The sequence below is a fragment of the Rattus norvegicus genome, chromosome 19 (genome assembly GCF_021556685.1).
Source record: "Rattus norvegicus strain SHRSP/BbbUtx chromosome 19, alternate assembly SHRSP_T2T, whole genome shotgun sequence".
Lineage (NCBI taxonomy): Eukaryota > Metazoa > Chordata > Mammalia > Rodentia > Muridae > Rattus > Rattus norvegicus.
Window position 1 is genome coordinate 42402413 of NC_141552.1, and position 23342 is coordinate 42425754.

General features: G+C 44.4%; 1 long non-coding RNA gene across 1 annotated transcript; it reads right to left on the bottom strand.

The window, feature by feature from the left end:
• Positions 1–20713: 20713 nt before the first annotated feature.
• On the bottom strand, positions 20714–22990 carry LOC147999413 (uncharacterized). Its single transcript, XR_015644077.1, has 2 exons — positions 22064–22990; positions 20714–21718 (listed from the first exon to the last, which is right to left on the bottom strand). It is a non-coding gene; the product is annotated as an uncharacterized LOC147999413 (long non-coding RNA).
• Positions 22991–23342: the final 352 nt, after the last annotated feature.

Below are 23342 nucleotides of genomic sequence, written 5' to 3' on the forward strand. Positions count from 1 at the left end.
GGAATGTGCCTCGGTCCAATCAGGAAGAGGTTGGTTAACCACTCCATCTTTCCTAAAGGGGTGCCTTTATGATTCCTGGACTCTCAGATAGCTAATCACCCTGATGCCTTCCTCCCAACCCCCAGTGTGCATCATGGTAAATTCTAGCACTTTGAAAGCTCTTTAGAAATCTTGTAAAGACTTCTTCCACACTGTTTTCTTGATAATGTTTTGCCTTTGGGTGCTTATACGGATGTGCATGATCAGGAACTCAGTTGAAGCTGGTCGGGATGGTGCACAACTTTGATTCCATCACCAGGAGGCAGAGGAAGGTGGATCTCTGAGACTGAGGCCAACCTGGTCTACATAGTGAGTTCCAAGACAGCCAGGACTATGCAGAGAGCTTCTTTCTTAGAAAACAAAAACAAAAAGAGGGGAAAACAGCTGACAGCCTAAAAGAATGGTCCAGCTCAGTTCCGGCTTGATGTCCCTATTGTTGCAACAGAAATGTGAGGCAACAGAGTCTCAGGTTATGGTCATGGTAAGCAACCAAGAGGACTGATAAAGCCTGCATTGTTTGTGAGCAAGAGTGTGCTCCAGGACCTCCCTGACCAACTCTTACAGAGCTGTTCCACACCGGGGAGTGACCCAAAGGCTGAGAGACCAGATCTTTTGGGTTCAGACTCCAGTTTCCAGGTTAGCCCCCAACAAGACTGAGTCTAACACCAGTTATTCCCCAAGGAATCTACACTTCAGGTGACAGGCCCCCCCTGACACGTCACTTCCTAGCAACCACCAATCAGGAGGAAAGCAGAAGTTAAGTTTATGGTTTGGCTCCCAGCACCAGCCAATTATGTTAAAGGCCACAATGGCTCCCCAGTCAGATGTGTGTCAGGCTAGATATCCCCTTCTTGCCTCTATAAATGTTTGCCTGAAACTGGTCTTGGGGCCCCCTCCTGTTGTGACACAAGCTTGAGCTTGAATAAAGAGACCCGAATGCGATTGCATCAGAATTGGCTCCTTGGTGGTCTTCTGGGTTTCCTGACAAGGCCTTTCGGCAACAGCATCACCTAGCTAAAAAGACAGGGCTTCAGTTACTCTCTTGTGTTTTGATTTGTTTCTACAGAGGCCTTTACACACACCCTTCATTTGGTACCCTACCCCATCTCCTTAAATCTTCCCACCCTTCTCCGTGCTCAAACCTTTCCATTCCAGTGTCACCCTCATCCCCCACTGCCAGGTGTGTTCTCACCACTTTCCTTAAAGCAACCCTGGCACCCACGGGAGATAGACAAGTCTATAGAATATGTGACCTTTGCCCTTGTTGGCCCTGGTACTTTACTCTTCTCGTTTTGTTTTGCTTGGTTTTTTTTTTTTTTTTTTGTTTCTTTGTTTTGTTTTGTTTTGTTTTTCCTTTCCTAGACACGGTCTCCCTGTGAGGACAAGATGACAATAAACTCAAAAGAGATTCACCTGCCTCTGCCTCCTGATGGCTGGGGTTCCCATAGTGAGTTGGTCAGAGGTATTTCGAGAGACTCTATCTCAAAACAGTTCCCTCCTCCTCCCACAGCCAGTATTAAGTACCATCCTTTCTGGATGGGAACTCCTCTCTGGAGGCTTCTGGCCACACCAGCATCCCCTCTCTGGCCACTCACTCACTCTCTGCCCCAGTGACAGTGACACATTCCCAGTACAGTCCTCAGGCTATGCCTGGGACTGCCAAGAACCTCCTTCCTCACCTACTGTAGGTGCCACTTAATGTATCATCTGATAGTGTCATACGTAATAAACAATCCTGATCAAATCTCCCTCAACTAGTTTCAGGACTCCCTCCAGGTTTCCACTGGAGGTGCCCGTCCCACCCTTCCTGCTGCCTAGGGTACTGGGACAGGTTAATTTTCTCTGCCAATTAAAGAAAAGGTGTGTGGGGGGAGTGGGGTGGTGGGGTGTTACTAAAAATATTGGGGAGTCCCGGGAGAGCCATCAGATGACGCCAGAGAACTCAGGCCTCCATGAAGAGTTTTCATTAAGAAAGGAATCAAGGAGGGACTGAAATGGACGGTCAAGAGCGATGCATTTGTTTTAAAATGAAAAGTAAATCCAAGGGCAAGGAAGCTGCAAAATCTTGAGGAGGACAATGGCTAAGATAAGCCCCGGAGGTCCGCCACTAACCTGTAAGCCACAGGGCAGGGACGGGGGAGCTTCTGGAAGAGCAAGGGAGTCCAGACTGTGATTCTAGCAGTTTAAAAACATAATGGAAGGGAAATCAGTTCTGCCCTTCTGAAACCTTGTGCACACAGGCCCAGGCGTATCTCAAGGAAGCTCGGCTCTTTGCGACAGTACCAGAGCACAGGAATTCTGGGAAGGAAAAACGTGTTATCTTAAGGTGAACCCTCCTGCCTAAGCGTGGCCCCTTAGCTACATCAGCAGGCTTAACCCTTGGACCCCTTTCCACCTAGAGGTAGATTCCATTTTCTCCCGCCACTGCTTAAAAACAGCCCTCTCAGAATTATTGGAGCTGCTTCCTTGAGCATGTGGCCACACCTCTGGAGAAAATTAACACTGCCTGCCCTGCTGGCCCTCCGTAACTAGGGGCGGAGCCTCAGGAGCCCTTTCCCCCATTGGATTTACTACTGACTAGTTTAAGTCTTGTGCAATGTGAGCAACGAAGTGATAAAATTGAAAAGGTCTGAATACAAAACAAACAGGTCATATTGTGCTATTTAGGAAAGGATGGCCTCATCTGAACCAAAATGCTCGGAGAACCCAGTGAGCTAGGTCCCAGGGTTATGTATGGTTACATATGGCTATGGATGGCTATGGATGACTACAAATGGTTACATATGGTCAACACATTGCTATACGAACTGGGCATTGGACAAAACTATAAAATTAAATTTAGGTTGTAATAGTTGCACCAGTATTAATTGTTTTAGTGATCTGTATTATGTTTAATTGTCTGGAAGGGGTTGGGTGGGTGTATGCTCAACAGCAGGTCCTGAGGAGGCTACAGTTTCAAGGGGTTGTTAATCCCACAGTTGAGAGGAGAAAGACCACCAACCCAAATTATGGCCAAATAAAAGCAAGCTTTATTCCTGAACATGAGAGCTGGCCAGTGGCTGTCTCCCGCTAAGGCCTTCGAAGTCCAGGAGATCAACACCAAGTCAATTTTCCATACCCTTTTTATAGGACAAAACCACGGGGTGGGGATGGAAGGTGTGGTTACAGAGAGACCAGACATTCGAAGCGGCGAAGGAAATCTCCCCTAGAACACCAGGCACAGAACAACTTGGGGTTACAGGGTGGGGTGTGGCCCAATTTAGAGAAATATCGAAGTGGTTCCTGGTCCTAAAATGGAGTGGGGCTAGTTTCCCATTTGTGAGCCTGCCTCCTATGCCTGCCACCACATGGGTACTGAGAACTGAACTCTGTGTGGTGGCTCACAACAATATACCTTCACAAGAGCAGCAAAACATGTTTTGTTTTGTTTTTTATCTCTGTGGACACCAGACATGCAGATGGTGCACAGACATATGTGAAAGCCAAATATTCATACACATAAAATAAAATAAATCTTTTAAAAGAACTGTGTGCTCTTACCTCCTGAGCCATCTCTGTAGCCATTTTTTAAAGATTTATTTTTATTTATGTGTATGTGTGTGTATATATCTGTGTGAATGTATGGCACACGTGTGCAAGTGTCTTCGGAGTCAGAAGAGAGAGTCAGATCTCTTGGAGTTGTGAGTTGGTGATGGAATATGAATGGGATGTGTAAGAAGTCTTAGTTATCCTGTTTATTCACGGTGTAATGATTCTTCCCAGGCTGTGATGGCGCACACCTTTAAGCCCGCACTTGGGAGACAGAGGCAAGTCGATCTCTGAGTCTGAGGCCAACCTGGTCTAGAGAGCAAGTTCCAGGACAGCCAGGGCTACACAGAGAAACCCTGTCTCAAACACACACACAAGAACACACACACACACACACACACACACACACACGCACGCACGCGCACACACACACATCACACAGACACAGACACACACACACAGACACACACACACGCAAGCACGCACGCACACACACACATCACACAGACACAGACACACACACACACACACACACACACGCACGCACGCACACAAGCACGCACGCACGCGCACACACACACATCACACAGACACAGACACACACACACAGACACACACACACGCAAGCACGCACGCACACACACACATCACACAGACACAGACACAGACACACACACAGACACACACACACACGCACGCACGCGCACACACACACATCACACAGACACAGACACACACACACAGACACACACACACGCAAGCACGCACGCACACACACACATCACACAGACACAGACACAGACACACACACACACACACGCACGCACGCACACAAGCACGCACGCACGCGCACACACACACATCACACAGACACAGACACACACACACAGACACACACACACGCAAGCACGCACGCACACACACACATCACACAGACACAGACACAGACACACACACACACACACACACACACACACACACACACACACGAGTGTAACGATTCTCTTTAGCTGAGCTATCCTATATTGAAAAATAAGCAACATCATGAGTTCGGAAAGGGATAAAGAAAAGGTGTGATTATTGGTATCTGGTATTGAACCCCCCATTATTTTATTTTGGGGGGGGGAGAGTTCTCCTTGTGTATGTCTGTTTGACCTCGAACCCAGAGAGACCTGCTTGCCAAGAGAGCAGGGGAGGTAAGGGGTGTACCACCCCCCCAACCCCCGCCCCATTCCCTTCCTTTTTTACTTTTTATTGATTCTCTGAATTTCACATCATGCACCCCAGTCTCACTCATCTCCCTGTCCCTTCATACCTGCCCTCTGTCCTTGCAACCTTCCCCAAGGGAAACGAAGGACAACAAATAAAACAAAACAAAGCATAGAATATGTAAATTGTATTTAAATTGATATATAATATAAATATTACATATTTTTTCAGTCACTGCTTTCTTATAGTTGTAGCTGCTTGTATTCTAATGCTAATTTGTATCCCCCAAATTAGTTTGCAGGAGAGGGTCTGCACGTTGCTTCTGAGAACCTGCCCCCACTTAATTCTGATTGGTAAATAAAGATGCCAGCAGCCAATAGCTGGGGAGGAGAGAGAGAGAGGCGGGGTCTAGGGTTCCCAGACTTTGGATATTGAGGAAGCAGAAAGGGAAGATTCACCAGGCTTTAGGAGATTGTGCACAGAGGACAGACACAGAAGCCACCACGGGGTAGAGAGGCAAGGAGAGTGCCACGGACTCTGGGCCAAGAAAGGGCGGCCCAGCAGCCAGCGCAAATAGGTCCAGAGCAGCCAAGACGAGCATAGAAATCAGTAAGTAGTAACTCAGAATTATCTGTGGGAGGTAGGTTCTAGCAACATGGAGGCTAGGCAGTCGCCCAGCTATTGTGCTGCTTAAAGCATATTAAACTATAAAGACTCTGTGTGTGTCTTTCATTCGGGAACATAAACCATTGAGGCAGGTAGCAACGCTGTGCTGAGATTTATTAATAAATAATAACTCTGCATATAGTGACAGCTCTGTTTTCTTACATTTTCACAAAATAAAATTAAGTTTGCAGGAGAGAGAGCCATGGTCCCACTTTTCTCCTTGATAAAGCTTTCTTTATCAAGTATCTCCTTTGAGTTACCATTCAAGACCACCATGCTGACGATCCTTGGTTCTTATGGGATCGTTTATGCTCTGGCAAAGCCGGTACAAAACCTCACTGCAGGTCAGGAAGCTCGCATATATTAACATGGCCCCAGGAGGCAGCCTGGAACGGGGCCTTTGGTATGTGTGGCCTTTGGGGATAGCACAGGCCAGGCAATACTCACACCAGCTGGCCTGCCTCTTCCGCTCTACCTCTCTTCGCTGTGTACACCTCCCGCTTCTCAGTCTCTCCATCTCTCCCCACTTACTTGTTCATCTAGTGCCACCTGGGCCCTGGTGTCTTCCACCCTGCCTGCGCCTCATAACCAAGAAAAAAAATTTTTTTTCTCAGATTAAAAATTTCTGCCAGGTGGTTAGTAGAACGGGACTTTAATCTCAGCACTTGGCACTGGGGAGGCAGACCTCTGACACTCTGTAGACCAGGCTGGCCTCGAACACAGAAATCCGCCTGCCCTCTGCCTCCCGCGTGCTGGGAGTAAAGGCGTGTACCACTAAGACGCCATTTAATTTTTTTTTCTTAAAACGGAGAGATGTTGGTTAAAGGGTATGCAGTGGTTTGAATAGGAATGGGCCTCATAGGCTCCTGTATTTGAATGCTTGGCTGTGAAGGAGTGGCGCTGCTGCGGGATAGGGTTTAGGACCTGTGGCGTCGCTGGAGGAGGCGTGGCCTTTTGGGAGGAAGTGTGTCACTAGGTGTGGGCCTTGTGCTTTCAAAAGCCCAAGTCAGGTCCAGTGCCCCCCCCCCACCCCCCCCCCCCCCCCCCCGGTGCCTGTGGATCTGGATGTAGAACTCTCACCATGCTCCCTGCTGAGGCAACAGTGAGCCACACTTCTGGAATTGTAAGCCAACCCCAATTGAATGTTTTCCTTTATAAAAATTTGCCATGGTCATGATGTCTCTTCACAACCATAGAACACTGACTAAGAAAGGGTCCAAAGGTTCAGTTATTTAAGAAGAATAAATTTTAGACCTCTAATGCACACCATCGTTACTGTAGTTAATAGTCCTCAGTCGCATACATGAGATTTGCTGATAATTTTATTTATTTATATTTGATTATTTAAGAAAGATCTCGGGGTTGGGGATTTAGCTCAGTGGTAGAGCGCTTGCCTAGGAAGCGCAAGGCCCTCGGTTCGGTCCCTAGCTCCGGAAAAAAAAAGAACAAAAAAAAAAAAAAAAAAAAAGAAAGAAAGATCTCTCTATTATACAGCCCTAGCTGTCCTGGAACTTACTATGTAGACCAAGCTGGCCTAGAATTCACAAAGAACCACCTATTGGTTTCCCCAAGTGTTGGGACTCAAGATGTTCCGCTCACTTTTTAACAATTAAAAATTAATTGTTTACTTTCAATGTAAACAGACTTATAATTCCTAGTGAAATAGATGCAGTATTTAAAATTCTTTGAACAACAACAAAACAACAACAACAACAAAAAAAAAAAAACCAAAAAAGCAAAAAAAACCCTCTCAGGGCTAGATTGCTTTAGTACAGAATTCTACCAGACTTTCAAAGAAGAATTAGCACCGATATCCCTCAAATTATTTCACAGAATAGAAACAGAAGGAACACTGCCCAATTCTTTTTATGAGGCTTCAGTTATTTTGACACATAAATTATATGAAGACCCAACAAAGAAAGAGTTACAGACCAATTTCCCTTACAGAACATAGATATAAACATACTTGATAAAATACATGTAAACCTAATCCAAGAACACATCGAGAAGGCCATCCACCATGATCGAATAGACTTCATCCCAGAGATATAGGGATGGTTCAGTAAACGAAAATCAATAAACGTAATCCACCATATAAACAGACTAAAAGACGGTAAAACCACATTGTGGTGCGTTTGGTTTAATGCTGCTTGGGTTATGTTACTTTGAGTCCCCCAAATTGCAGAGAACTTGCAAATCTGCACATAAGACACTGAGGGAACTCTGCCCCCAGTTGGTTTTGATTGGTAAATAAAACTGCTGGCAGCCAATAGCTGGGCAGGGAGACGGAGGCAGGACTTTTAGGATTCCCAGGCTAGGAGAAAAGAGAGGAAGGAAGAGGGAGATCTGCTCAGTGGGAGAAGGAGAACTAAGACGCTTGAGAAATGTGGAACAGAGAACATAGCCACCATGCAGGAGCCATGGGAACACAGCTCAAGAGGGCCGCATGACTGAGTCTAGGGCAGCAGAGATAGAATACAGATTTTAGTAAGTAAAAACTCATGGATGTCGGAGAGGGGTGGATTAGCCACACGGAAGTGAGGAAGTGGCCCAGCTATTGAGCTGTTTCAGGCATATCAAAATATAAAGTGTGAGTGTGTATGTGTCTCTCAGGAAGCCAGGACACCGAGGTAGGTATCGAGGAGTGCGGCCACTGCCGGGAGTAATTGAGTAGCCTCAGTTGGGTACTGCAATACCACACGATCATTTTATTAGATGCAGAAAGGGCATTGGACAAAATCCAACCTTTATGGTAAAATACTGGCGAGATTAGGGATACAAGGGGTGTACTCAACATAATAAAATTAGTTTACAGCAAGCCCATAGCCAACATCAACTTAGAGAGAAACTGAAGGGAATTCCCCTAAAATTAGCAACAATACAAGGTTGTCCACTCTCTCCATACCAATTCAATATAGTACTTGAAGTCTTAGCGAAAGTAGTAAGACAGCTGAAGGAGATCAAGGGGAAAGAAATTGTAAGGGAGGAAGTCAAAATATCTTTATTAGCAGATGATAGGATATTATATATGTGACCTAAAAACTCTACCGGGAACTCCTTCAGCTGATAAACACTTTCAGCAAAGTACCTGAATACAAAACTAACTCATGTCAGTAGCCCTCCTGCATATGACAAGTGACAAGTAGACCGAGAAAGGAATAAGGGCAACAACACCTTTCATAACAGCCTCAAGTAATGTAAAATTCCTTGGGGCCACACTATGCAAGCAGGTTAAAGGCTTCTATGATAGAAAAAAATGGAAAATTTTAAGACATTGAAGAAAGAAACTGGAGAAGCTATCAAGATAGGAAGACCTCCCATGTTCATAGATCAGTAGGATTAGTATAGAAGCCATGACCATCCTACCAAACGCGGCCTACGGAATCAATGCAATCCCCATCGAACGTTCACAACAATTCTTCACAGATCTTGAAAGGACAATTTTTAGCTTCACGCAAAAAAAAAATTCAGGATAGCTAAACAAATCTTGGACAATAAAAGAACTTTGGGAGGTGTCATTGGCCTTGTTTCTTTTTTCTTTTCTTTTTTTTTCTTTTTTTCGGAGCTGGGGACCGAACCCAGGGCCTTGCGCTTGCTAGGCAAGTGCTCTACCACTGAGCTAAATCCCCAACCCTATTGTCCCTTATTTCAAGTTGTGCTACAGAACTATTAGTGATAAAACCAGCCGGCACAGAAACAGACACATTGATCAATTGAATTAAAAGGACAGACATAAATCCACACACCTATGAACACCCAGTTTTTGATAAAGAAGCCAGAAATACACACTGGGAAAAATCCAGCGTCTTTAACAAATGGTGCTGGTCAAACTAGATGTCTGCATGAAGAAGACAAATAGAGCCATACCTCTCACCCTGCACAAAACTCAACTTCAGATGTATCAAACACCTTGACATAAGGCCAGGTACAGTGCATATGATAGAAAGAACAATGGAGAATAGTGTCCAACTGATTGGCACAGCACAGGAAGAGACTTTCTGAACAGAACACCATCCATGCAGCACTAAGGTCAAAATTAATAAATGGGAATCATGAAACTGAGCAAATTCTTCACAGCAAAGGGCACAGTCATTCAGACTCAGTGGTAGTCTATAGAATGGGGAAAGACTTTTATCACCTATACATCTGATACATGTATCCAACATATATACAGAAATCAGAAACCTGGACAGCATGAAAAAATTACCTAATTAAAAAGTGGGGAACGGATCTAAACAGAGAATTCTCAAAAGAGGAATCTCAAGTGGCTGAGAAACACGTAAAGAAATGTCCAACATCTTTAGCCATTCGTAAACCAAAACCACTTCGAGATTCTGTCTTACACCAGTCAGAGTGGCAAGGTCAATAAAACAAGACAGCTCGTGCTGGTAAGGGTGCGGGGTAAGGGCAGCACGCCTCCACTGCTGGTGGGAGTGTGAACTGCACAGCCACTGTGGAGATCGGTGTGGTGGTTCCTCAGGAAGCTGGGGGCGGATCTACCGCAAGGTCCAGTTCTACTGCTTTTCGGTCTATAACCAAAGGACACTTCGTTCTACTACAGAGGTACATCCTCAGGCATCTCCATCCATACTCCAATTATGATAACCAGCAATTGGGAACAACCTAGAGGCGAGTCAGTGGACGGGCGGACGGACAGACGGGCGGACGGACGGACGGATGGATGGATGGATGGATGGATGGACAGATGGATGGATGGATGGATGGATGGATGAATGGATGGATGGATGGATGGATGGATGAACAGAGGGATAAAGAAATATAGTATAATTACATTGTGGAATATTGCTCTACTGTTAAAAAGTGAAATAATGAAATTTGCTGGTAAATGGGTGGAACTGGGAAAAAATGAATTCCATGCACTTGTCCTTGCCCCCTCTTTCCAGCCACTCTCCACTTGATTCTCATATTCCAGTTCCTCCACACCCACCCCATCCATTCATAAATATGTATTCTAGTTTCCCTTCTGGCTTAGTTAGGGTTTCACTGCCATGAGGCAACATCATGAGCAAGCCAACTTTTTTTTTTTTAAAGATTTATGTTATTTATATAAGTACACTGTCGCTGTCTTCAGTCACGCCAGAAGAGGTCATCAGATCCCATCACAGATGGCTGTGAGCCACCATGTGGGTGCTGGGAATTGAACTCAGGACCTCTGGAAGAGCAGTCGGTGCTCTTAACTGCTGAGCCATCTCTCCAGCCCGCAAGCCAACTTTTATAAGAGAAAACATTTAGTTGGTGCTGGCTTACATTTCCTGAATGTGGGAACTCAGAACAAGAAAGATAAACATGGTTTGTCTTCACTTATATGGGAATGTTAGATGTCACCTCATTGGTAAGGAAGCTTCGATGTGTAGAACCACGGTTTTGCGTGTGTGCATGAGCGTGCATGTGCATGTGTATGTAAGTGACTGGGGAACTAGGGATGGATTTCCTTAGGGACTCATGTCTTTGAATGCTTGGCTCACAAGGAATGGCACTATTAATAGGTGTGGCCTTGTTGGAGGAAGTGTGTCATTGTGGGGTTGGGCTTGAGGTATCCCATGCCTAAGCTCCATCCAGTCTGGAATCAGACCCTCCTCCTGGCTAGCTGGCTCTGGAAGACAGTCTCCCTTTGGCTGCCTTTGGATCAAGCTCAGCTCCTTACCTCAACTCCTTCTCCAGCACTGTGTATACCAGCAGTCTGCCTTGTTTCCCATCATGATGATAATGGACTGAACCTCTGAAACTGTAAGCCAGCATCAATGAAATGTTTTCTCTTATAAGAGTTGACGTGGTCACGATGTGTCTTCACAGCAGTAAAACAGAAGGGGAAATAGACATATTATGAATGTGTGTGTGTGTGTGTGTGTGTGTGTGTGTGTGTGTGTGTAGGAACTAGAATATGAGGATCAAAAGGAAAGTGGGTGGAAAGAGTGGGGCAAGGGAGGGAATATGGGAGGGACAGATAAAACTAAGGGCCATTGGAGGGGTCGTTTGGAAATCTAATATATATATCTTATAACATATACATATATGTAGTCAATTCAAATGAAGTGGCCATGTAACAAGGGAGACAGAGCCCCAGCTGAACATCTTTCATCATCAAATAAAGTTTCCAGTACTGGGAATTGGTTACATTTAATTGAGTCATTGGCCAAAAGAGTGACATAGGAACCCCAAACAAACCAGTCTATTGCCAAGGCCATTGGCTTTCTAAACCGGTGGTCCTTAACCACTGTGTGTGTGTGTGTGTGTGTGTGTGTGTGTGTGTGTGTGTGTGTGTGTGTGTGTGTGTGTGTGTGTATGGGAGGTGTTGGATGTCTCTTTTATAGGGGTAGCCTGAACATTGGAAAACACGAATATTTACATTATGATTCATCTTCCTTACCACTGGCCCCCAAGAGCTGAGGACTAAACACTCTGGCAAGCACTCACCACTGAGCTAAATCCCCAACTCCTGCATTATCATTCATAACAGTAGTAAATTTACAGTTGTGAAGTAGCAATGAAAACAGTTTTATGGTTGAGGGTTGCCACAGCATGAGGAACTGAAGAGTCAGCATTAGTCGAGAACCTTTGTATCTCAACCTAGATGGTTGAGAACCTTTGTTATCATAGGCTGTGGCAGCATGCAGGGGGCATATACTGGTCTGCATCAGATGGGGTCTCAGAGCTGAGAGAAGCTGACAACCCCCCTTCACAGGACCAAGGGCTTTTCCTCCCATTGATGGCAGACAATGCCATTCTCTGCTACAGATGCAGCTGGAGCCATGGGTCTGTCCGTGTGTACTCATTGGTTGGTGGTTTAGTGCCTGGGAGCTCTGGTGGGGTCTGGTTGGTTGATATTGTGGTTCTTCCTATGGGGTTGCAAACCCCTTCAGCTCCTTCAGTCTTTTCTCTAACTCCTCTATTGGGGTTCACTTGTTCAGTCCAGTGGTTAGCTGCAAGCATCCTCATTTGTATGGTTAGGATTCTGGCAGAGTCTCTCAGGAGACACCCATATCTGGCTCCTGTCAGCAAGTACTTCTTGGCATCAGCAATAGTGTCTAGGTATGGTGGCTGCATATGGGATTGATCCCCAGGTGGGTCAATCTCTGGATGACCGTTCCTTCAGTCTCTGCTCCACTCTTTTGTCCCTGTATTTCCTCCCTTCTAAGAAGGGCTGAAGCATCCACATTTGGTCTTCCTTCTCCTTGAGCTTCATATGATCTGCTAATTTTTTCTTAGTTATTCCAAGCTTTTAGGCTAATATCCATTTATCAGTGAGTGCATACATGTGTCTTGGTTACCTCACTCAGGATGATATTTTCTAGTTCCATCCATTTGCCTAAGAATTTCATGTAGCCATTGTTTTTTTTTTTTTTTTTTTTTTTTTTTTTTTTTTTTTTCGGAGCTGGGGACCGAACCCAGGGCCTTGCGCTTCCTAGGCAAGCGCTCTACCACTGAGCTAAATCCCCAACCCCGTAGCCATTGTTTTTTGTTTTTGTTTTTTTCTTTTCTTTTTTTCAGAGCTGGGGACCAAACCCAGGGCCTTGCGCTTGCTAGGCAAGCGCTCTACCACTGAGCTAAATCCCCAACCCCGTAGCCATTGTTTTTAAGAGCGGAATAGTACACCATTGTATAAATGTACCACATTTTCTGTATCCATTCCTCTGTTGAACGACATCTGGGTTCTTTCTAGCTTCTTACTATTGTAAATAAGGCTGCTATGAACATAGTGGAGCATTTGTCCTTGTTATAGGTTGGAGCATCTTTTGGGTGTATGCCTAGAAGTGGTAAAGCTGGGTCCTCAGGTAGTACTATGTCCAATTTTCTGAGGAACTGCCAGACTGATTTCCAGAGTGATTGTACCAGTTTGCAGTCCCACCAACAATGGAGGAGTGTTCCTCTTTCTCCACATCCTCTCCTGCATCTGCTGTCACCCGAGTTTTTTATCTTAGCCATTTTGACTGGTGTGAGGTGGAATCTCATGGTTGTTTTGATTTGCATTTCCCTGATGACTAAGGGTGGTGAACATTTCTTTAGGTGCTTCTCAGACATTAGGTTTATCAGTTGAGAACTCTTTGTTTAGCTCTGTACCCCACTTTTAAGAGGATTATTTGATTCTCTGAAGTCTAACTTCTTGAGTTCTTTGTATATAGTAGATATTAGCCCTCCAGTTGAACCAGCACCATTTGTTGAAAATGCTGCCTTTTTTCCGTTAGATAGTTTTAGCTCCTTTGTCAAAGATCAAGTGAACAAAGGTGTATGGGTTCATTTCTGGGTCTTCAATTCTATTCCATTGATCTACCTGCCTGTCTCTGTACCAATTCCATGCAGTATTTTTAATCATAATTGCTCTGTAACACAGCTTGAGGTCAGGGATGATAATTCCCCCAGAAGTTCTTTTATTGTTGAGAATTGTTTTGGCTATCCTGTGTTTTATGTTATTTCAAATGAATTTGAAAATTGCTCTTTCTAATTCTATGAAGAATTCAGTTGGAATTTTGATGGGGATTGCATTGAATCTGTAGATTGCTTTCAGCAAGATGGCCAGTTTAGCTATATTAATCATACCAATACATGAGCATGGGAGATCTTTCCATCTTCTGAGATCATCTTCGATTTCTTTCTTCAGAGATTTGAAGTTCTTGTCATACAGATCTTTCACTTGCTTGGTTAGAGTCATACCAAGGTATTCTATATTATTTGTGGCTATTGTGAAGGGTGTCATTTCCCTAATTTCTTTCTGTCTGTTTATCCTTTGAGTAGAGGAAGGCTATTGATTTGTTTGAGTTAATTTTATATCCAGCCACTTTGCTGGAGTTTTTTTTTTTTTAATCAGCTGTAGGACTTCTCCGGTGGAATTTTTTGGGGTCACTTAAGTACACTATCATATCATCAGCAATAGTAATATTTTGACTTCTTCCTTTCCAATTTGTATCCCTTTGACATCTTTTTGTTGTGTAATTGCTCTGGCTAGGACTTTAATTACTCTATTAAATAGGTAGGGAGAGAGTGGGCAGCCTTGTCTAGTCCCTGATTTTAGTGGAATTGCTTCCAGTTTCTCTCTTTTCAGCTTGATGTTGGCTACTGGTTTGCTGTTTATTGCTTTTACTATGTTTAGGTATGGGCCTTGAATTCCTGATCTTTCCAAGACTTTTATCATGAAGGAGTGTTGAATTTTGTCAAATGCTTTCTTAGTATCTCCTGCAATGATCATGTGTTTTTTGACTTTGAGTTTGTTTATATTGTGGATTATGGTAATGGATTTCTGTATATTGAACCGTCCTTGCATCCCTGGGATGAAACCTTCTTTTTTTTTTTTTAAACAAATTTATTTTATCTATATTAGTATACTGTAGCTGTTTTCAGACACACCAGAAGAGGGCATCGGATCCCATTACAGATGGTTGTGAGCCACCATGTGGTTGCTGGGAATTGAACTCAGGACCTCTGGAAGAGCAGTCAGTGCTCTTAACCGCTGAGCCATCTCTCCAGCCCGGGATGAAACCTTCTTGATGGTGCTGAATGATCATTTTGATGTATTCTTGGATTTGGTTTTTGAGAATTTTATTGAGTATTTTAACGCTGATATTCATGAGGGACATTGATCTGAAGTTCTCTTTCTTTGTAGGGTCTTTTTGTAGTTTAGGTATAAATGTAATTGTGGCTTCAAAGAACAACTTGGATAGTGTTCCTACTGTTTCTACTTTGTGGAATAGTTTGAAGAGTATTGGCATTAGGTCTTCTTTGAAGGTCTGATAGTATTCTGCACTAAACCCATCTGGTCCTGGGCTGTTTTTGGTTCAGAGACATTTAATGACTGCTTCTATTTCTTTAGTGGTTAAGGGACTGTTTAGATGGTTTATCTGATCCTGATTTAACTTTGGTACCTGATATCTGTCTAGAAAAGTGTTCATTTCATCCAGATGTTCCAGTTTTGTTGAGTATAGGCTTTTGTAATAGGATCAGATAATTTTTTTTAGGTCCCTCAGTTTCTGTTGTTATGTCTCTCTTTTCATTTTTGATTTTGTTAATTTGGATTCTGTCTCTGTGCCCTCTGGTTAGTCTGGCTAAAGGATTATCATGTTGATTTTCTCAAAGAACCAGCTCCTGGTTTTGTTGATTCTTTGTATAGTTCTTTTTGTTTCTACTTGGTTGATTTCAGCTTGGAGTTTGATTATTTCCTGCCTTCTACTCCTCTTGGGTGTGTTTGCTTCTTTTTGTTCTAGAGCTTTCAGGTGTGCTGTCAAGCTGTTAGTGTATGCTCTCTCTAGCTTGGTTTTGGAGGCACTCAGAGCTATGAGTTTTCATCTTAGCACTGCTTTCATTGTATCCCATATGTTTGGGTATGTTGTTTGTACCTTCACTTTCATTAAATTCTAAAAAATCTTTATTTCTTTATTTCTTCCTTGGCCAAGTTATCATTGAGTAGAGCGTTGTTCAGCTTCCATGTATTTGTGGGCTTTCTGTCGCTTTTGTTGTTATTGAAGACCAGCCTTAGTCCATGGTGAGCTGATGGGATGCATGGAATTATTTCAATCTTCTTGTATCTATTGAGGCCTGTTTTGTGACCAATTATATGGTCAATTTTGGGGAAGGTACTATGAGGTGCTGAGAAGAAGGTATATTCTTTTGTTTTAGGACAAAATGTTCTATAGATATCTGTTAAATCCATTTGGTTCATAACTTCTGTTAGTTTCTCTATGTCTCTGTTTAGTGTCTCTTTCCATGATCTGCCCATTGATGAGAGTGAGGTATTGAAGTCTCCCACTATTATTGTGTGAGGCGCTATGTGTGCTTTGAGCTTAAGTAAAGTTTCTTTTATGAATGTGGGTGCCCTTGCATTTGGAGCATAGGTATTCAGAATTGAGAGTACATCTTGGTGGATTTTTCCTTTGATGAAGATCAAGCATCCTTCCTTATCTTTTTTGATAACTTTTGGTTGAAAGTTGATTTTATTCAATGTTAGAATGGACACTCTAGCTTGTTTCTTGGGACCATTTGCTTGGAAATTTTTTTCCCCAGCCTTTTACTCTTAGGTAGTGTCTGTCTTTGTCACTGAGGTGAGTTTCCTGTATGTAGTAAAATGTTGGGTTCTGTTTCTGTATCTAGTCTGTTAGTCTGTATCTAATTTGTATTGGGGAATTGAGTTCATTGATATTAAGGGATATTAAGGAATAGTGATTGTTGTATCATGTTATTTTTGTTGTTAGAGGTGGAATTATGTTTGTGTGACTATCTTCTTTTGGGTTTGTTTCAAGAAGATTACTTTCTTGCTTTTTCTACTGTATAGTTTCCCTCCTTGTGTTAGAGTTTTCTATCTATCATCATTTGTCGGGCTGGATTTGTGGAAAGATATTGTGTGAATTTGGTTTTGTCATGGAATATCTTGGTTTCTCAATCTATGGTAATTGAGAGTTTCGCTGAATATAGTAGCCTGTGCTGGCATTTGTGTTCTCTTAGTGTCTGTATGACATCTGTCCAGGATCTTCTAGCTTTCATAGTCTCTGTTGAGAAGTCTGGTGTAATTCTGCAGTCAAATGCTCTACCACTGAACTATACCCCCTCTGTCTGGTGTAATTCTGATAGGTCTGCCTTTGTATGTTACTTGACTTTTCCCCTTACTGCTTTTAATATTCTTTGGTTTTTGTATTTGGTGTTTTGACCTTATGTGATGGGAGGAATTTCTTTTCTGGTCCAATCTGTTTTGAGTTTGTATGCTTCTTGTATTTTCATGAGCATCTCTTTCTTTAGGTTAGGGAAGTTTTCTTCTATAATTTTGTTGAAGATATTTACTGGCCCTTTAAGTTGGGAATCTTCACTATCTTCTATACCTTTTATCCTTAGGTTTAGTCTTCTCATTGTGTCCTAGATTTCCTGGATGTTTTGGGTTAGGAGCTTTTTGCATTTTCTTTGGCTATTTTGTCAATGTTTTCTATGGTATCTTCTCCTCTTGAGATTCTCCTCAATCCCTTATATTCTGTTGGTGGCTTACATCTATGACTCCTGATCTCTTTCCTAGGTTTTCTCTCTCCAGAGTTGTCTTCCTTTGTGATTACTTTATTGTTTCCATTTCCATTTTTAGACACTGGATTGTTTTGTTCAATCTGTTCACCTGTTTGGTTGTATTTTCCTGTAATTCTTTAAGGGATTTTTGTGTCTCCTCTTAAAGAGCTTCTACTTATTTACCTCTGTTGTTCTGTATTTCTTTAAGGGAGTTATTTATGTCCTTCTTAAAGTCATCTATTATCATCATGAGATGTGATTTTAAATTCAAATCTTGCTTTTTTTGGTGTGTTAGGATATTTAGTATTTGCTGTGGTGGGAGAACTGGGTTCTGATGCTGTCAAGTAGTCTTGGTTTCTGTTGTTTAGGCTCTTGCGCTTGTCTCTTGCCATCTGGTTATCTCTGACATTAGTTGGTCTTCTGTCTTTGACTGGAGCTTGTCCCTCCTGTGGGCCTGTGAGCCTTTGAACTTGTGGTCTTAGGAGTGAGAGTGCTCCTGGGAGACCATATCTCTCAACCATGTTTTGGTTCTGGAGGGTTGTGAGACAGCCTTAGCTCTGGGTGCAGATGGAGACTGGAAGGGTCCTGTTTAGGTATCCCAGAGGGATCCAAGGCCTATGTGTTCCTGGTGGGTCTCTCTTTGGATTGTCAATGGAGAGAAAGTGGGGTCCCACCTGTGGGCTGTGGGCTTAGGAGGAAAAGTGCTCCTGGCAGACCAGCACTCTGAGGGCAGGTTTTGTGTTTAAGGGCTGTGAGACAGCTCCAACTCTGGGTGCGGATGGAGACTGGTTCCCAGGCCGCCCTCTACAGAAGGAACTTAATGTTACCTTTGGAGGATTTTGCCTCACAATGCTATGTTAGAGCATATTTATTTATTTATTTATTTATTTATTGTTGGTGCAGCAACCTTTATTGATGGTATTCAAGAGAGTAGGGAGGGCTCCCTAAAGCCTTCTATTATTTATTATGGGGATCTGGTTTGGAAATTGAGGGAGATGCTCAGTGTTGGGTGCTGAGTGAGACAGGGACTCCTCAGCAACCAAGGGCCTCTCTCTTGTTCCCAGTGTCCTCGTTGGGGTGAGTGGTCTAGGGTTTCGTATTCCTTGTAGGCCATGAGGTCCACTACTCTTACTGTCACTGTATTCACTGTCATATCATGAAATGAGCTTTACAAAGTTGTCATTGAGAGCATTGCCAGCCCTAGCATCAAAGGTGGAAGAGTGGGAGTTGCTGTTGAAGTGTTGAAGTCGCAGGAGACAACCTGGTCCTCAGTGTAGCCCAGGATGCCCTTTAGTGGGCCCTCAGACACCTGCTTCATGACCTTCTTGATGTCGTCATACTTGGCAAGTTTTTCAAGGCAGCATGTTGGATCCACAACAGATATATTAGGGGTAGGCCATGCCAGTGAGCTGGCCAGAGGGTCAGCTCTGGATGACCTTGCCCACAGCTTTGGCAGCACCAGTGGATGCAGGGATGTTCTGGGCAGTCCCATGGCCATCACGTCACATCTTCCAGAGAGGCCATCCACAGTCTTGTGAGTGACTGTGATGGCATGGACCATGGTCAAGAGCCCTTCTACAATGCCAAAGTTGTCATGGATGACCTTGACCAGGGGAGCTAAGCAGATGGTGGTTCAGGATGTACTGCTGACAATCTTGAGTTGTCATATTTCTCGTGGTTCATACCCATCACAAACATGGGGGCATTGACTGAAGGGGCAGAGATGATAACCTTTTTGGCCCCACCCTTTAAGTGGGCCCTGGCCTTCTCCACGGTGGTAAAGACTCCAGTAGACTCCTCCAGTAGTGGTACTCAGCACCACCGCTGTTAGCGGTGTTAGCTGTTGCTCCTGGAAGATGGTGATGGGCTTCCCGTTGATGACAAGCTTCTGGTCCTCAATCTTGACTGTGCCATTGAATTTGCCATGGGTGGAGTCACACTGGAACACGTAGATCATGTAGTTGATGTCAACGAAAGGGTCGTTGATGGCAACAATCTCCACTTTGCTAATTGCAGAGCAGGAGGCCGCCCTGGTAAATCCGTTCACACCAACTTTCACCATCTTGTCTACCAGACGAGGCTGACACTGCACGAGAAAATGCGGCTGTCTCTGGAACAGGGAGGAGCAGAAAGCCCATTTTTCTTTACCTTATAGTCCCTTATTCATATATTATGGCTTCTGCCCTTGTGTTTTGTGAATTGTGTCTCTGTATCTATCTGTGTTTACTGTGCTTTTTCTTTGGCTTTCTTTTCTTCAGTTTGTGTTGTCCTATTCTGATGTTTGTTTTTATTATTATTCTGTAGATGCCTGCTTTGTTTTCTGGTGGGAGACAGAGAGGGTGTAGATCCAGATGGGAGGGGAGAGAGGAAGAACTCAGAGTTGGGGGAGAGAAACCAGTAATTAGGATATGTTGTATGAAAAGTCTATTTTCAGTAAAAGAAAATGTTGCTTACCTTTTATTACTATTGTTTATTTTTGAGGCATGGTCTTCTGCAGCCTAGGCTGCTCTTGAACTTGGTGTGTAAGAACAGCCTTGAATTTCTGATCCTGTCACTCATACCTCCCAAGTATTGACAGCACGGTGTGTGCAGTCATGCCCTGTAGCATGTGTCCTTGGAACTGAACACAGGGCCTCTTTCATGCCAGGCAAAGACTCTACCTCACCAAGGCAATCTAAGCCCCTTTATTTATTTTAGCACTGCTGGGTTATCTCACCCAGGGCTCTCTGCATACCAGGCAAGCTCTGGACCATCTTCACCAGACCTTAAATATCACACACACATATACCATGCTCACATGGTAATTATCAGAGATGATGGTGAATGGGTTAATCAGTTTGAACTAATTTCACAATATATCTGTATTTCTACATATCACATTCTAAATATCGTTCTTGTTGCTAGAGGTTGAAGATGCTAGACAAGAACGCTCTAGCACTGAGCTAATGTCTCGTTTCTGTCAATTATACCTCTATAAAAGTACAAATTAGTTTCACTACTAGAACACATTTGTTAAAAAAAAATTGAAATACAGGTTTGTGGGACAGCTCAGTGCAGAAAGTGGCTGCCAAGGAGATGGACCACAGTTCAGCCTAGGACCCAAATGACAGGAGAGAACCAACTCTCCAAGTTTATCCTCTGATCTCTACACATGCAGTGATGTATGCATACCTCACTACCGCATATACACACAAATGTCATAATGAAAAGCTCTCAGGGAGAACTTTCCCTCGGGATGGAGACCCTCTAACTCCAAAGACCAGACCGAGACACCACAGGATGCAATCAGCAAGAGGATTTGGTTTATTGTCGGGATACACAGGCACAGGCACCTGCGGGCGCTTCAGTCACTCGGGGGACTGGCGCGCCCCACAGAACCAAGGATGGGCTTTTATAGGATTTTGGGGAGCAGAAGCAAGCATACAGAAGCAGATGCATGGTTACAGGGATATAATTGGTGGATTCTAATATGGCAAGGGTTTAGCCCGGGGGCAAGTTTCCTAGCTACCTTCCTGAAACATAACGGCTGATTCGGCCCCCCCAAGGGTTCAGCCCGGGGGCAAGTTTCTTAGCTACCTTCTTGGAACATAACGACTGACTCGGCCCCCCACCAGGGTGTGGGACCTCTCCCGGGGCTTTTTTTCATTGTCAGGTGCTCAACCGAAGTCGTCCTGTTGCCAGGCCTTCAACCAAACACATCCTGCTTGGCAGCTGCTGTGTACTCAGTGTTCTAACCTTTCCCTGAACCAGTCATCTTAAGTACAGCCTTGCAAAATGGTGTTACTGCTGCTAAGCTGGGGTCTTTCATTCCCCCATTTTTTTGCTAACTTTGAGTGAAATCTTTCACTCGACTTGGTCAAGAAATTTCTGTCTGGTGGGGGCTTATTTCCCCACTGACTCTAGGCCACAAAAGGGCTAGGAGGAGCCACGTAGGAGTTTTAACTTTAAGGGGTTTGGAGTGCGCTGAACTCTCCATGTCTGGGGTGTAGTGTTGTGATTAGTCAATTCCTCAGACTGGACTGCCTTGACGTGTGGTGCGTGGATCTAAGCCGAGACTCCGTCTACCTTTAGGGCGGTCGGGGTAGTCAGGAGGACGGTGTAGGGTCCTTTTCACCGTGGCTCGAGATTCTTGGTCTGGTGTCTGTGCACCCACACGGTGTCTCCAATCTGGAATGGGTGTGGCACCACCGGATGCTCAAGCTTGTCCTGGTAAGCAGTGGCCAAAGGTCTCCAGACGTCTCTCTGCACAATCTGTAGGGCCTGTAAATGGGCCCTCAGAGAAGGGCTGTCAGCAAAATCAGCAATGTTTGAATCAAAGAAATGGACAAATGGGGGTGGTGTTCCATATATTATTTCAAAAGGAGTTAGACCATGGGGGCCCGGGGTATTCCGGGCCCGATATAGAACTAGGGGAAGGAGGGCCACCCAATCCTTTGAGCCAGTTGCAAGCGTAAGTTTGGATAAAGTCTCCTTAATTGTTCTATTCATGTGTTCTACCTGACCTGAACTCTGGGGTCTATAGGCACAATGTAATTTCCAATCAATCCCCAGCAATTTGGCCACCAACTGACTTACTTGGGAGACGAAAGCGGGCCCGTTGTCCGACCCCAACGCTTGAGGCATGTCATACCTGGGAAAGATTTCCTCGAGGAGCTTCTTGGTGACCATTTTTGTAGTCTCGTGTTTTGTGGGGAAGGCTTCGACCCATCCTGAGAAGGTGTCTACAAACACTAGGAGATACTTGTATCCATATATACCTGGTTTAATTTCAGTAAAATCAATTTCCCAATGGATGTCGGGACGGTGTCCCCTAGGACGAACTCCTTGTCCAATCATGGTCCTTCCCAGGTTAACCTGAGCGCACGCTTTGTAACTCTCAGTCACCTTTTGTATCGCTTTGTCCCAATTAAAAAAAAAAACACAGATTTATCTCTTCCCGATCTAGTAAGGTTTTCATCTTCTTAAACCCCAAATGGGTTAATTTATGTAAAAAGGAGATCAATTCAAAAGTCCTTTGTAGACCCACTGTTTTAGTTGAGGGTGGTAGATGGCCCCCATTTTTTCTAGGAGCTCTATGTCCTCATGGGCATAAACCCAACTGGTTTGTCCCACTGGTGGGGGCGTGGGTTGGTCTGGGCTATTTAAGGGCAAGATTTGTTTGCTCATGGCCGCTTCTCTCGCCGTGGCATCGGCCAGCCGGTTTCCTCGTGCCTCTGGGTTGTGCCCTTTCTGGTGTCCCGGACAATACATAATACTCAGTCTTTTGGGCAAGAATAGAGCTTCTAAGAGGGCCAGAATTTTAGCCTTATTTTTAATATCTTTACCCTCAGATGTGAGCAGCCCCCGCCTCCGGTAGATCTCCCCGTGGATGTGTACCGTGGCAAAGGCATAACGGCTGTCTGTATATATATTTAGCCTCTTACCTTTTGTCATCTTGAGCGCCTGAGTCAAGGCGATGAGTTCAGCCCGTTGTGCGGAGGTACCAGCAGGCAGGGCTTTCGCCCAAATCACTTTGTCCTCCGTAGTGACCGCAGCTCCAGCCTTTCACTCTCCCTCTGCCAAGAAGCTGTTGTCATCCGTGTACCATGTGTGGTCAGCATTCTGAAGAGGCTGGTCCGATAGGTCCGGCCTGGTTCCATGTACTTCTGCGAGGATTTGTAGGCAGTCATGCTGTTTTGCCTCCTCTGGTAGAGGAAGCAAGGTGGCAGGATTGAGGGCGACTACGGGCCCAAACTGAACCCGTTCTGCATCCAGTAACAAGGCTTGGTGTGAGAATTAGAGAGCCAGCGGTCTGGGGGCTGCTTTACCAAGGCCTCCACTGCGTGGGGTGTTAGGATGGTGAGTGGCTGTCCCAAAGTCAATTTTCCAGTGTCCTTGATCAGGACAGCAATAGCAGCCACCATCCTTAG